Source organism: Hyperoodon ampullatus (assembly GCF_949752795.1).
Source record: "Hyperoodon ampullatus genome assembly, chromosome: 7".
NCBI classification, from domain to species: domain Eukaryota; kingdom Metazoa; phylum Chordata; class Mammalia; order Artiodactyla; family Ziphiidae; genus Hyperoodon; species Hyperoodon ampullatus.
Window position 1 is genome coordinate 40,877,643 of NC_136920.1, and position 15,049 is coordinate 40,892,691.

Sequence of the window (15,049 nt, forward strand, 5' to 3'; positions counted from 1 at the left end):
CTCAGCCTCGCCAGAAAAGTAGGAGCAGTATTTCCACATCCGGCATACAGATCAAGAGAAAGAGAAGAGAGGCAACTGGCATGGGCTGTCCATTTTGTTAGCTCTCCACTGCTCCCTCTTCCTGCAGACCCAAGACACACAAGGAAGCAGACTGTAATAAACCCAGCATGTGGGTACCTCCTGACAATGAGAGGGTTTAGCCACAGCACTGTTTGGAGCTCTTGAAGGTAGTGATAATACTTGCCAACTTCTGTGGAGTTCTGCAGTTCATTTTTTGTTTCTTTTAATTTTTATGGGAGTATAGTTGCTTTACAATGTTGTGTTAGTTTCTGCTGTACAGCAAAGTGAATCAACTATATGTATACATATATCCCCTCTTTTTTGGATTTTCTTCCCATTTAGGTCACCACAGAGCATTGAGTAGAGTTCCCTGTGCTCTACAGTAGTTACCTCTTTTATACATAGTATCAATAGTGTTTATATGTCAATCCCAATCTCCCAATTTACTTCCCCCCCACTTTCCCCCTTGGTATCCATACGTGTGTCTCTGTCTCTGTCTGTGTCTCATATCCATCTGTGTCTCTCTTTCTGCTTTGTAAATTTTTTCAGATTCCACAGATATGTGTTAATATATGATATTTGTTTTTCTCTTTCTGACTTACTTCACTTCGTAACGAGGAAGGGGATGAGGCTCACTCTGATATAAGGACCCCTTATTTGGTCTCTTAAAGCCACAGAAACCTTTTTATGGATCCTAAGCCTTACAGGCACTGGTTGGGTCGTTTCACCTAGATGAGGATAATACATTATAGCAAGAGGAAATCTACCACTTTCCCTTTTTTCCATCATTATAATGTAACTCACTTAACTGGGGCAAGAATGCTGGGGCAAGAATCTTGACTTTCCACTCAACAAGACACAGAGTAGGACTCCATCAGGCCAAAGGGAGGGTAAAGTAGGAAACATTTGGGGCCTGGGCATTAACCAGATCACTAGTTGGGGGTGAGCCAAAGACCCATGAGAGTGGGATATCAGTGGACAGGAACAGACAGAAGTCAGGGGACTCAAAAAACTAGGCAAGAACAAAGGAGTGAATGGGTGAATTTTCTGGTCAGAAATAGGCTAAAAGTGAGAGGACTGGAGAATCACTAAGGGCCAAGGTACTCCTAGCTGTCAAGGTCAGGGTCAGACTAGGAGTTCTGAGAGGTGAGGAATCTTGGCAGGAGTAAGGTCAACGTTCGGGTGGGTATATGTGCACAGATGGGAGCCAAGAGGTGAGAAAGGAAGGTAGCTGGTGAGGGCAGAGGAAAGTAGAGGCTATAGGTTCTTAGGAAGCTGTTTCTATTCATTAAAGCAGAATTAATCCTTCCATATATATTCTTAGCCTTATTGTTGGATTTATGTGTGTGTGTATATATATATATTTATATATATAAATGTTACTTCCCCAGCAGACTTTGAGGCTTCCAGGGCAGGGGCTGCAAACTTGCTTACATAGGTTTGGCACGCAGTAGGTGTTATTGGCTTCACCTGATTCCTAATGCAAGTTTCTTTACTGACCCCCTGAGGTTTCCACGTGGATGCTCAAACATATAGAAATGACATCTCTACAATTACCCAGGTCCTTTTTGCTACCGTGTCTCTGACACAAGGGTCATACTGGTTTGCAAAACAGTGGCATAATGTTCCATCAAAATATCCTAATGAAGTAATATTTATTGAGAACTGTGGCAGGCTTGGCCTTGTGCTTATGGTGCTAACCTTAGTCAAAGTTACCATCAGTGCAGCTGATTTTGTAAAACCAGCCCCAAAGATGCATCTCTTCTCATCCCACTGGTTATGAGCTGTTCTCTGGTAGCTCCCGGCATTCTGCTCCAGTTCTCTTATTTGAGATTTTTTTCTGGGCTGTCAGTCTTCTAAAGAGACATGACATTTATTCTTCCTAATTCCCCAAACACTGTGATACAGTGAAAGCACTCTTATTGGCTGTTCTGTCTTTATAGTTTTTGTGAAGAAGGGAAGAAAGGGAGGGAGGGTAGAAAAGAGGAAAAGATCAGGGGTGCATCAAGGGAGAAAAGCAAAAGAAAAAAATAGAAGAGTGAGGGAAAATAAGAAAAAAAATAATATAAATCTTGTTGAAAGTTTGAGTTTTGCCTTATTCAGAAAGCAGTTTAAATCCTTCAGAGTTTCTCTTTCAAGGTAGTCCCCTGTCAGAACTTGAAACAACATCTTTCCTGCCTGGGATACAAGCTGTAGGAAACTGAAAAGACACAAAGACACCTACCTAGATTCTTTTCCTATTTAGGGTGTATGTGTGTGTGTGTGTGTGTCTGTCTGTCTGTCTGTCTCTCTGTCCCTTAGTAGGGCTATGGCAACCACTTCTGAGTTTGAAAACCAAAGATGAATTCTCTCTTCTTTTCCCGAAACACAGGCTCTGCTTGTAGTTTGTTTTTTTCACTGTGATGGCTTAGTGGATGGTACAGAGGACAGTAATTCAGCTATTTATTTTCAGGCCACTGATCAGCCAGGGGGCGAGGGAAGGGAGATGATTAACTTTCTTATTTCTCTGATTGCTTTGGAATTTTGAAGAAAGAAAAAACATTGTCCTTTTTCCTCTCTATCCTTCTGACCTCCCAGGATCCCACTCTTCTCCGTTTTCTGCTTTCTGCCTATGAGTGGCTGGCCTTTGTGTCCCAATTCCATGCCCTGTTCCACTAGGAATTGTGCCTCCCCACAGGACGAAGCCTTCCTTTCTGTCGACTCAGCAGGCACCACCAGGCAGGTCTTTCTAGCATCCTTTTCAGTGAGTTTTTTAGTGATGCTCCTGACAAAAGATGAAATAAAAAGCTGAAACCTCAGGGCCTAGGAAGAAAAGAAGCAAACTTCTCAACAGTGGGATCTATAGCTGTCAGGGCATTAGTGTCTGTGTTTATGAGTGTGTGTGTGTGTGTGTGTGTGTGTGTGTGTGTGTGTGTTGGGGGGAGGATGTGGTGACAGAGAATGAGGAAGAGGCCGTGCTTGGATTTTCCTGATGCTTATTTTTTCCCCGGTGGTTTAAATTCTGCCTCCCTGCCCCCACCTGGAGTGGCCTTCTAACCTTCCCTACCTGCCCTCCCTAGCTTCCTTCCCTCGCTCCAGGATGAAGGTGAGGTAAGGGGAGGCTACAAATACCATGTCACACGGAAAACTCTTCAGTGGATGTCGAGGTGACAGGAGGTGACACAGGGAGAAAGCAGAGGGAGAAGGGAGGGTTGGGATGGGATTATGAGCATAGGTTTCAGACACAAGCCTAGATCTGAATGCCAAGGTTAGCACACAATAGCCATGTAGTCACTTAGCTTCTCTTGTTGCAGCGTTGACGTCTGTAAATGGGAATACAATAGATTATGTGTACAGAACACTTAGAACGCTGTACATTTAATAAAAGCTCAATAAATGTAGATATTATTAGCATTTACTGCCTGGAGGGCAAGAGCTTTGAAGGAGTGGTTTTTATTTGAAGACCCATGAGCAATGTTTCAAAGGAGCATGAAGAACACTAGCCACATGTGCCCTCCACTCTTCTACCACTTCTGTGCGCAAACGAGGGAATAGGCGAATGGGTCGCTTCCCTGTGAGAGGATTTCAGGGAGGTCTAGGGGAGAGGCAGATAAACAGTCGTCAAGGATTCCTTTAAAAAAAATCATGCCTTTATCTCATCTTCAACTAGATGCCCTCTAGGTCCTCTAAAACCTATTTAATCTACAAATAAATGCTGGGAAGGGTGCAGAGAAAAGGGAACCCTCCTACACTGTGGGTGGGAATGTAAATTGGTACAGACACTATGGAGAACAGTATGGAGGTTCCTTAAAAAACTAAAAATAGAACTACCATATGATCCAGCAATCCCACTCCTGGGCATATAGCTGGAGAAAACTCTAATTTGAAAATACATGCACCCCTATGTTCATAGCAGCACTATTTACAATAGCCAAGACACGAAAGTAATCTAGTGTCCATCAACAGATGAATGGATAAAGAAGATATGGTATATTTATACCATGGAATATTACTCAGCCATAAATAGAATATCATGCTATTGTCAGCAACATGGATGGACTGGAGGTTATTACACTAAGTGAAGTAAGTCAGACAGAGAAAGACAAATATCATATGATATCACTTATATGTGGAATCTCAAAAATGATACAAATGAACTTATTTACAATACAGAAACAGACTCACAGCCATATAAAACAAATTTATGGTTACCAAAGGGGAAAGGGGGTGGGGAGGGATAAATTAGGAGTTTGGGATTAACAGATACTGCTATCTATAAGATAGATAAACAACAAGAGCCTACTGTATAGCACAGGGACCTATATTCAGTATCTTGTAACAAGCTACAAGGGAAAAGAATCTGAAAAAGAATGTTTGTGTGTGTGTGTGTGTAACTGAATCACTTTGCTGTATACCTGAAACTAACACAGCATTGTAAATCAACTATACTTTAATAAAAAAAGAAAAATATATCTATATGAAAGTGAGGGTGGGTGAGAGGGATGTTAGCGCTGAACTAGCCTATTGGCACTTGGATCCTACCCTATGCCATTGTGAATACACTTTATCACATTCCAAAACAATTCCTCACAGAGAGGACCAGCCAGAGGTGATTAGGTTCGAGGGAAACGGGAAGAGGATGGGAAAGAGCTCTGGGTGGGAGAAGGAGGTAAGACCCTGCATTGTGTTCACCACCCAGAGCATAAAACTTTGAAGCCTATGGGCCTTAAATTAGTCGTTCATCTACCCAGAGTTTCCTCATTAACCTGATGCTTTCCTCCTTGGAAGAAACCAAGACAGCTAGTTTAAGTTTTATTATTAATTTTATTCTGTCAATAGAAGTATCTCATAGAGTGGAGGTTGCCGAGGACACACTTCATTTCTTGCTGGTCTTCACTGCTGAACTTGGCTGCAGAGGCTGTCTTCTCCTCCACTGCCTTGATGACTCCAGTGGCCACTGTTTGCCTCATGTCCTGCACAGCAAAACAGCCTGGAGGAGGAAGGAAGGAAGAAGAAAGAGTGAAATTTCTAGAAAGAGGCATAGAAGGAAAGGCTCCTTGGCCTCAGTCAGAGGTGCTTTCCTTCCCAGGACTCAGCAGCCATCAGTCCCTGGCTCACCTAGAGGTGGGTACTCAGAGAAGGTCTCTACACACATGGCCTCGCTGGGGACCATCTGCACTATGGCTGCATCAGGGCCTTGGGGTTGTCCTCCAGCTTCTTGCCTGAGCACCGGTCAATCTTTTCCCTCAGTTCAGCAAGCTTGCAGGAGACGTGGGCCATGTGGCAGTCCAGTACCAGCATGGATCTGTCCCGGGTGATTCAAGACTATCCCCTGGCAGGGAAGGAGGATGGAATTAGAAGAGATCCGATGGCACCTGTGATCTGGGGCCAACCCTCAACCAACCTGGGGCTTCCGCTGAACTGGGGCTAATTTCTAAGAAGCATTTCCATCACCACCAAGCACCAAGTCCCTTGGCTTCCTGGGCACCTACCTGCACCACAAAGCTGCTGGCCTCTATGGGGGGTTCATTCTTGCTGTCTCTGATGACGTTGCTGTGTCAGATGTCCTTCATGGACACATTCTTCACATTGAAGCCCACTTTGTCACTGGGCAGGGCCTCGGGCAGGGCCTCGTGGTGCATCTCCATAGACTTGACCTCAGTGGTGACGTTGCTGGGGGCAATGGTTACTACCATGCCAGGTTTCAGGAAGCCGGTCTCCACACGGCCCAAGGGCACAGTGTCAATGCCTGTCCAATGGGAAGAAGGGCACTCAGAAAGATTCTAGACCCATCCAGTGACAACTGGCTTCTGGGGGAGTCCCTTAGTCCTGGGGCTCAAGGACCAAGGCCACCTACAGGACTGGCTGTTTCTTCTGTGTATCAGATAATTTGGAAACGCTGGGGGCTTTACACTTTATCACAGCTCAGAAATCAGGATCTGAACCCTGGCAAGTCAGACACCAGACCTCATTCTCAATTCCTTCATTCCTCAAGAAGCCCTGTCACCTCGCCTCCAATCTTGTACACATCTTGCAGAGGCAGCCTCAGGGGCTTGTTGACGGGGTGAGTGGGTGGGAGGATGGAGTCCAGAGCTTCCAGCAGTGTCACCTGGGTGGCGTTTCCCTCCTTTCGCTCAACCTTCCAGCCCTTGAACCAGGGCATCTGCGGGAGGATGCAGAACGTAGTGGAGGTGAGCCTGGGGCATTGCTCTCAGCACACCCACCCCAGGACCAGGACCAGGACCAGGACCGACTCTGTCGGTCCGCAGACCCATCCCACACTCACGTCGCTGCTGGGCTCTAGCATGTTGTCGCTGTGCCAACCCGAGATGGGCACGAAGGCCATGGACGCAGGGTTGTAGCCAATCTTCTGATGTAGGTGCTCACTTCCTCCGTGATCTCCTGGAAGGCGGGCTCGGTCAAGTCCATCTTGTTGATGGGCACGATCAGCTGCTTCACGCCCAAGGTGAAGGCCAGAAGCGTGTGCTCGCGGGTCTGCCCGTTCTTGGAGATGCCCACCTTGAACTTGCCTAAGCTGCCGGCCATGATAAGCACTGCATAGTCGGCCTGCAGGACACAGACACCACGGGGTCAAGGGCTTAGTTAGGGGAGGGGGCGCCGGCCAGGCTGGGAAGCCTGCTGGAGTTTCGGGCAGTCCTGGGTCCGTTGGGAAAGCTCAGGGACAGGATGCTCCCCAGAAGTTGACAAATTCATGGATCCCTTGGTTGCTGCTGTGTGCAGAGGTCCCGCCTCCCAGTTAAACTCTCACCTAGTCCCATAAATGAGCTTTTAGTTCCTTCCTCCCAGACGGACCCCAAGTAATCTACTTGTCTGGGTGTCAGAAAACCTGGTCCCTGCCCCAGCCTGAAAGGGGGACCGTATCTGAGCCTCACAGAGTCTGTCCTCCTCTGGTTCTTTCAGAATTGATGATTGGCATGGATGAGGAAAACCTTCTAAGGCTTATGATACCCTCCTTCCCAGAGTCCCGGAAATAAAGCCTGAGTTTCCTCCCTTCCTCTGCACCTGTCCTGCCACCATCTGAAAGGCAGGGCCCTGGGAACATGGGTTGCTTTACCTGGGAGGTGCCCGTCATCATGTTCATGGGGCATCGATGATGGTGATGTAGTACTTGCTGGTTTCAAAGTTCCACAGGGAGATGTAGATGTTGATGCCACACTCTCTCTCTGCCTTCAGTTTGTCCAACACCCGGGCGTACTTGAAGGAGCCCCTACCCATCTGGGGAGGGGTGGGGAGTGAGTAGAGCACATTGATGGCGAGGAGACTGACCTATCCCAGGGAATTCAGTGGTGCCTTAGACCTCACAGCGCACCCTGCTGTCTGCGTTGGACCCACCGAGAAGCAGGACATCCATCCCCCCACCCCAGCTCCTAGAGGCCAACACCGCACGTGGGTGCTTTACCTCGGCTGCCTCCTTCTCAAACTTCTCGATGGTCCTCTTATCGATCCCCCCACACTCGTAGGTGCGATGCCCGGTGGTGGTGGACTTGCCACAGTCCACGTGACCGATGACAACGATATTGATATGGGTCTTCTCTTTGCCCATGGCGGCGGGTTCCTTCCTTCAGTCACTGCTAGAGGGGAGCACGGGGTGGGTGAGGCCACAGCGTTCCAGGCCTGCCTCTCTCCTCTCCTCCCCTCCACTCTGCTCCTGCCCAGCACCCCCCTCCCTGCTTCACAGCCTAGCCCGGAGCCTGGGACATGGTAGCATCAACTGAAAAGTAAAAGATTTGCCAGGCTCACGCCCTGGCAGAGGTCACAATCCCAGTTCCATAGCTGGTACTTCCAAGCAGTCCTGGCCCATCCATCCTTTCTCCTGTGTAGGCCTTCCCCAGACATGTTGGGCGTTCCCATCCCTCCCCTCCCTCCACCCCACCCATCCCTCCACCACACCCCACCACACTCCCCAGCCCCGGCCCACTTCTGATACAAGAAACCCTGACACTCTGTAACTTGCAGTTTGTCCCCTGCCCCCTGCAAGTCCCTACCTCCAGAGAAAAAGGAACTAAGTCGATCCAGCAAGAGCTACAGCAGCTGTGATGATAGTGAACAGCTGTCTTGCCTCCTGCTTTTATAAACCTAGCACTGGACCTTCCAAAGCTGACACCAGAGCTGGAACTGGTTTAAGAAATGCTATTCCCTCCCCCAAACTCAATTTCACAGACTTCTTCTCTGACCAATTGGATATTCGGATGAAGAGATGGTGGGTGACTAATGTTCAAAGAGCACTATTTACACTAGCCAAGACATGGAAGCAACCTAAATGTCCATCAACAGATGAATGGATAAAAAACATGCGGTACAATACAATGGAATATTAGCCATATAAAAGAATGAAATAGTGCCATTTGCAGCAACATGGATGGACCTAGAGATTATCACATTAAGTGAAGTAAGTCAGACAAAGGCAAACATCATATGACATCACTTATATGTGGAATCTAAAAAAATGATACAAATGAACTTATTTGCAATACAGAAACAGACTCACAGACATAGAAAACAAGCTTATGGTTACCAGAGGGGCAGGGTGGGGGAGGGATCAGTTAGGAGTTTGGGATTAACAGGTACATACTACTACCTATAAAATAGATAAACAACAAGGTCCTATGGTATAGCACAGGGAACTATATTCAATATCTTGTAATAACCTATAATGGAAAAGAATCTGAAAAAATATGTATAACTGAATCACTTTGCTGTACATCTGAAACTAACACAACATTGTAAATCAACTGTACTTCAATTTTAAAAAAACCTGTTTTAAAAATGTGATACAAAATCCAAAATGTATAAGAGGATTTATACATTCCCATCCCAGTCTCTCAGTTCCTCTCCCCAGAGGCCACCACCACAACCATTTTCTTATATATTCACATGTATTCTAAATGTTTTAGCCTCCAAACCCCATTTCAGAATATCCCCTTGTCCTTTAAGACTGCATTAAAAACTAACTTTACATATGCTCTTTTATACTTTTTTGGGGAGAACTTCTAGGGCTGTCATATCCAATGTGAAAACCTGGAGCTGCAAGCCAGGGGTGGGGGGTGGGGTGAAGCAGCAGAGCGCCCCCCGCCCCTCCCCTCCCCCCACCCCACTCCCACCCCCCGCATGCGCTAGAATGGCCTTGCTCACTTGCTCTCCCTTAGGGGACATTTGCTTTCCATGTTAGATCCCCGCCCTCCCTGTAGCGCAGACCACAGTGAAGCAAGATAATGCTGAATTACACTAATACAGTGTGATTAGGAGAAGAGAGAGAAGAGCATACATGCTCAGGAGTTAATGACAGAGAAACGGAAGGAATGTTTCCTTCTGTTTATGAGCCTGGAGGAAAGGCCTGTAAGGCCAGGAGGAAACGCTCAACTAGAAAGTAAAAGGGTACCAGGGGACAGAGGGTCACCCACATTGGTGACCACAAAACTGAAAAAGTAAGTGCTTTTTCCTCTCCTGTTGCTCCCAAACTATCTACTGATCTTATATTCTTGCCAAAAGCAACTTCATTCCTTCTGCGTTCCACGTGACATTGTCCTGGTCCGATAGTACAGCCTTTGTTGTCGATGGTTGATTTTGCGGAGAAGCCCTCACAGGGCTGCCCAGCCCCAGTTTTTACAGTGTGGTCTGATTTCACTGATCTTATAAGGTCAACTCATTAGAGGCAAGTTGGGGTGCCCCAGAACAGACAAGTAGTCTGCTAAGCCATTCACTTAAAATGACAGTAATAAAAATTTTAATAAATATCAACATTTGCACCATGGTTTATGATCGCTTTTAACAAGCAATTCTGCGGTGATCTACAAATGATTTTCTTTAATAGATGACCTCCCTGTCGTCAGATTTGATCTTGATTCAATGTGATTACGCTACCCCATCACATGTGTGCTGGAGTTAAAAAGCCTCTTGGATGAGTTCCACAACTGAACTCAAGAATCAGACTCCTGGGACTTCCTTGGTGGTGCAGTGGTTGAGAATCCACCTGCCAATGCAGGGGACACGGCTTCGAGCCCTGGCCCGGGAAGATCTCACATGCCGCAAAGAAACTAAGCCCGTGCACCACAACTACTGAGCCTGCACTCTAGAGCCCGCGAGCCACAACTACTGAAGCCCACGCGCCTAGAGGCCGTGCTCCACAATAAGAGAAGCCACCGCAATGAGAAGCCCATGCTGAGAAGCCCATGCACCACAACGAAGAGTAGCCCCTGCTCGCTGCAACTAGAGAAGGCCTGCACGCATCAATGAAGACCCAACACAGCCAAAAAATAAATTAAATAAATTAATTAATTAAAAAAAAGGAATCAGACTCCTTATGGATTTTTTTTTCTTTCTTTTTTTTTTTTTGCTTTATAACAAATTTAATCAGTTATACATATACATATGTTCCCATATCCCCTCCCTTTTGCGTCTCCCTCCCACCCTCCCTATCCCACCCCTCCAGGCGGTCACAAAGCACCGAGCTGATCTCCCTGTGCTCTGCGGCTGCTTCCCACTATCTATCTACCTTACGTTTGGTAGTGTATATATGTCCATGCCTCTCTTTCCCTTTGTCACAGCTTACCCTTCCCCTTCCCCATATCCTCAAGTCCATTCTCAAGTAGGTCTGTGTCTTTATTCCCGTTTTACCCCTAGGTTCTTCATGACATTTTTTTTTTTTAATTCCATATATATGTGTTAGCATACGGTATTTGTCTTTCTCTTTCTGACTTACTTCACTCTGTATGACAGACTCTAGGTCTATCCACCTCATTACAAATAGCTCAGTTTCGTTTCTTTTTATGGCTGAGTAATATTCCATTGTATATATGTGCCACATCTTCTTTACCCATTCATCCGATGATGGACACTTAGGTTGTTTCCATCTCTGGGCTATTGTAAATAGGGCTGCTATGAACATTTTGGTACATGTCTCTTTTTGAATTATGGTTTTCTCAGGGTATATGCCCAGTAGTGGGATTGCTGGGTCATATGGTAGTTCTATTTGTAGTTTTTTAAGGAACCTCCATACCGTTCTCCATAGTGGCTGTACCAATTCACATTCCCACCAGCAGTGCAAGAGTGTTCCCTTTTTTCCACACCCTCTCCGGCATTTATTGTTTCTAGATTTTTTGATGATGGCCATTCTGACTGGTGTGAGATGATATCTCATTGTAGTTTTGATTTGCATTTCTCTAATGAGTAAAGATGTTGAGCATCCTTTCATGTGTTTGTTGGCAGTCTGTATATCTTCTGTGGAGAAATGTCTATTTAGGTCTTCTGCCCATTTTTGGATTGGGTTGTTTGTTTTTTTGTTATTGAGCTGCATGAGCTGCTTATAAATTTTGGAGATTAATCCTTTGTCAGTTGCTTCATTTGCAAATATTTTCTCCCATTCTGAGGGTTGTCTTTTCGTCTTGTTTATGGTTTCCTTTGCTGTGCAAAAGCTTTTAAGTTTCATTAGGTCCCATGTGTTTATTTTTGTCTTTATTTCCATTTCTCTAGGAGGTGGGTCAAAAAGGATCTTGCTGTGATTTATGTCATAGAGTGTTCTGCCTATGTTTTCCTCTAAGAGTTTGATAGTGTCTGGCCTTACATTTAGGTCTTTAATCCATTTTGAGCTTATTTTTGTGTATGGTGTTAGGGAGTGATCTAATCTCATACTTTTACATGTCCCTATCCAGTTTTCCCAGCACCACTTATTGAAGAGACTGTCCTTTCTCCACTGTACATTCCTGCCTCCTTTATCAAAGATAAGGTGACCATATGTCCGTGGGTTTATCTCTGGGCTTTCTATCCTGTTCCATTGATCTATCTTTCTGTTTTTGTGCCAGTACCATACTGTCTTGATTACTGTAGCTTTGTAGTATAGTCTGAAGTCAGGGAGCCTGATTCCTCCAGCTCCATTTTTCGTTCTCAAGATTGCTCTGGCTATTCGGGGTCTTTTGTGTTTCCATACAAATTGTGAAATTTTTTGTTCTAGTTCTGTGAAAAATGCCAGTGGTAGTTTGATAGGGATTGCATTGAATCTGTAGATTGCTTTGGGTCGTAGAGTCATTTTCACAATGTTGATTCTTCCAATCCAAGAACATGGTACCTCTCTCCATCTATTTGTATCATCTTTAATTTCTTTCATCAATGTCTTATAATTTTCTGCATACAGGTCTTTTGTCTCCTTAGGTAGGTTTATTCCTAGATATTTTATTCTTTTTGTTGCAATGGTAAATGGGAGTGTTTCCTTGATTTCACTTTCAGATTTTTCATCATTAGTATATAGGAATGCCAGAGATTTCTGTGCATTAATTTTGTATCTTGCAACGTTACCAAATTCATTGATTAGCTCTCGTAGTTTTCTGGTAGCATCTTTAGGATTCTCTATGTATAGTATCATGTCATCTGCAAACAGTGACAGCTTTACTTCTTCTTTTCCGATTTGGATTCCTTTTATTTCCTTTTCTTCTCTGATTGCTGTGGCTAAAACTTCCAAAACTATGTTGAATAAGAGTGGTGAGAGTGGGCAGCCTTGTCTTGTTCCTGATCTTAGTGGAAATGGTTTCAGTTTTTCACCATTGAGGACGATGCTGGCTGTGGGTTTGTCATATATGGCCTTTATTATGTTGAGGAAAGTTCCCTCTATGCCTACTTTCTGCAGGGTTTTTATCATAAATGGGTGTTGAATTTTGTCGAAAGCTTTCTCTGCATCTATTGAGATGATCATATGGTTTTTCTCCTTCAATTTGTTAATATGGTGTATCACGTTGATTGATTTGCGTATATTGAAGAATCCTTGCATTCCTGGAATAAACCCCACTTGATCATGGTGTATGATCCTTTTAATGTGCTGTTGGATTCTGTTTGCTAGTATTTTGTTGAGGATTTTTGCATCTATGTTCATCAGTGATATTGGCCTGTAGTTTTCTTTCTTTGTGACATCCTTGTCTGGTTTTGGTATCAAGGTGATGGTGGCCTCGTAGAATGAGTTTGGGAGTGTTCCTCCCTCTGCTATATTTTGGAAGAGTTTGAGAAGGATAGGTGTTAGCTCTTCTCTAAATGTTTGATAGAATTCGCCTGTGAAGCCATCTGGTCCTGGGCTTTTGTTTGTTGGAAGATTTTTTATCACAGTTTCAATTTCAGTTCTTGTGATTGGTCTGTTCATATTTTCTATTTCTTCCTGATTCAGTCTTGGCAGGTTGTGCATTTCTAAGAATTTGTCCATTTCTTCCAGGTTGTCCATTTTATTGGCATAGAGTTGCTTATAGTAATCTCTCAGGATCTTTTGTATTTTTGCAGTGTCAGCTGTTACTTCTCCTTTTTCATTTCTAATTCTATTGATTTGAGTCTTCTCCCTTTTTTTCTTGATGAGTCTGGCTAATGGTTTATCAATTTTGTTTATCTTCTCAATGAACCAGCTTTTAGTTTTATTGATCTTTGCTATCATTTCCTTCATTTCTTTTTCATTTATTTCTGATCTGAGTTTTATGATTTCTTTCCTTCTGCTAACTTTGGGATGTTTTTGTTCTTTTTTCTCTAATTGCTTTAGGTGCAAGGTTAGGTTGTTTATTCGAGATGTTTCCTGTTTCTTAAGGTGGGATTGTATTGCTATAAACTTCCCTCTTAGAACTGCTTTTGCTGCATCCCACAGGTTTTGGGTCGTCGTGTCTCCATTGTCATTTGTTTCTAGGTATTTTTTAATTTCCTCTTTGATTTCTTCTGTGATCACTTCGTTATTAAGTAGTGTATTGTTTAGCCTCCATGTGTTTGTATTTTTTACAGCTCTTTTCCTGTAATTGATATCTAGTCTCATAGCATTGTGGTCGGAAAAGATACTTGATACAATTTCAATTTTCTTAAATTTACCAAGGCTTGATTTGTGACCCAAGATATGATCTATCCTGGAGAATGTTCCATGAGCACTTGAGAAAAATGTGTATTCTGTTGTTTTTGGATGGAATGTCCTATAAATATCAATTAAGTCCATCTTGTTTAATGTATCATTTAAAGCTTGTGTTTCCTTATTTATTTTCATTTTGGATGATCTGTCCATTGGTGAAAGTGGGGTGTTAAAGTCCCCTACTATGATTGTGTTACTGTCGATTTCTCCTTTTATGGCTCTTAGTATTTGCCTTATGTATTGAGGTGCTCCTATGTTTGGTGAATAAATATTTACAATTGTTATATCTTCTTCTTGGATCGATCCCTTGATCATTATGTAGTGTCCTTCTTTGTCTCTTCTAGTAGTCTTTATTTTAAAGTCTATTTTGTCTGATATGAGAATTGCTACTCCAGCTTTCTTTTGGTTTCCATTTGCATGGAATATCTTTTTCCATCCCCTTACTTTCAGTCTGTATGTGTCTCTAGGTCTGAAGTGGGTCTCTTGTAGACAGCATATATATGGGTCTTGTTTTTGTATCCATTCAGCCAATCTGTGTCTTTTGGTGGGAGCATTTAGTCCATTTACATTTAAGGTAATTATTGATATGTATGTTCCTATTCCCATTTTCTTAATTGTTTTGGGTTCGTTATTGTAGGTCTTTTCCTTCTGTTGTGTTTCTTGCCTAGAGAAGTTCCTTTAGCATTTGTTGTAAAGCTGGTTTGGTGGTGCTGAACTCTCTCAGCTTTTGCTTGTCTGTAAACGTTTTAATTTCTCCATCAAATCTGAATGAGATCCTTGCTGGGTAGAGTAATCTTGGTTGCAGGTTTTTCTCCTTCATCATTTTAATTATGTCCTGCCACTCCCTCCTGGCTTGTAGTGTTTCTGCTGAGAGATCAGCTGTTATCCTGATGGGGATTCCCTTGTGTGTTATTTGTTGTTTTTGCCTTGCTGCTTTTAATATGATTTCTTTGTGTTTAATTTTTGACAGTTTGATTAATATGTGTCTTGGCGTATTTCTCCTTGGATTTATTCTGTATGGGACTCTCTGTGCCTCCTGGACTTGATTAACTATTTCCTTTCCCATATTAGGGAAGTTTTCAACTATAATCTCTTCAAATATTTTCTCAGTCCCTTTCTTTTTCTCTTCTTCTT

General features: G+C 43.8%; 1 pseudogene across 1 annotated transcript; it reads right to left on the reverse strand.

The window, feature by feature from the left end:
- Positions 1-4,871: 4,871 nt before the first annotated feature.
- LOC307055561 (elongation factor 1-alpha-like) lies at positions 4,872-7,603 on the reverse strand (annotated as a pseudogene). Its single transcript has 7 exons — positions 7,460-7,603; positions 7,115-7,275; positions 6,326-6,606; positions 6,052-6,202; positions 5,532-5,788; positions 5,158-5,371; positions 4,872-5,029 (listed from the first exon to the last, which is right to left on the reverse strand). The product of its transcript is annotated as an elongation factor 1-alpha-like (transcript).
- Positions 7,604-15,049: the final 7,446 nt, after the last annotated feature.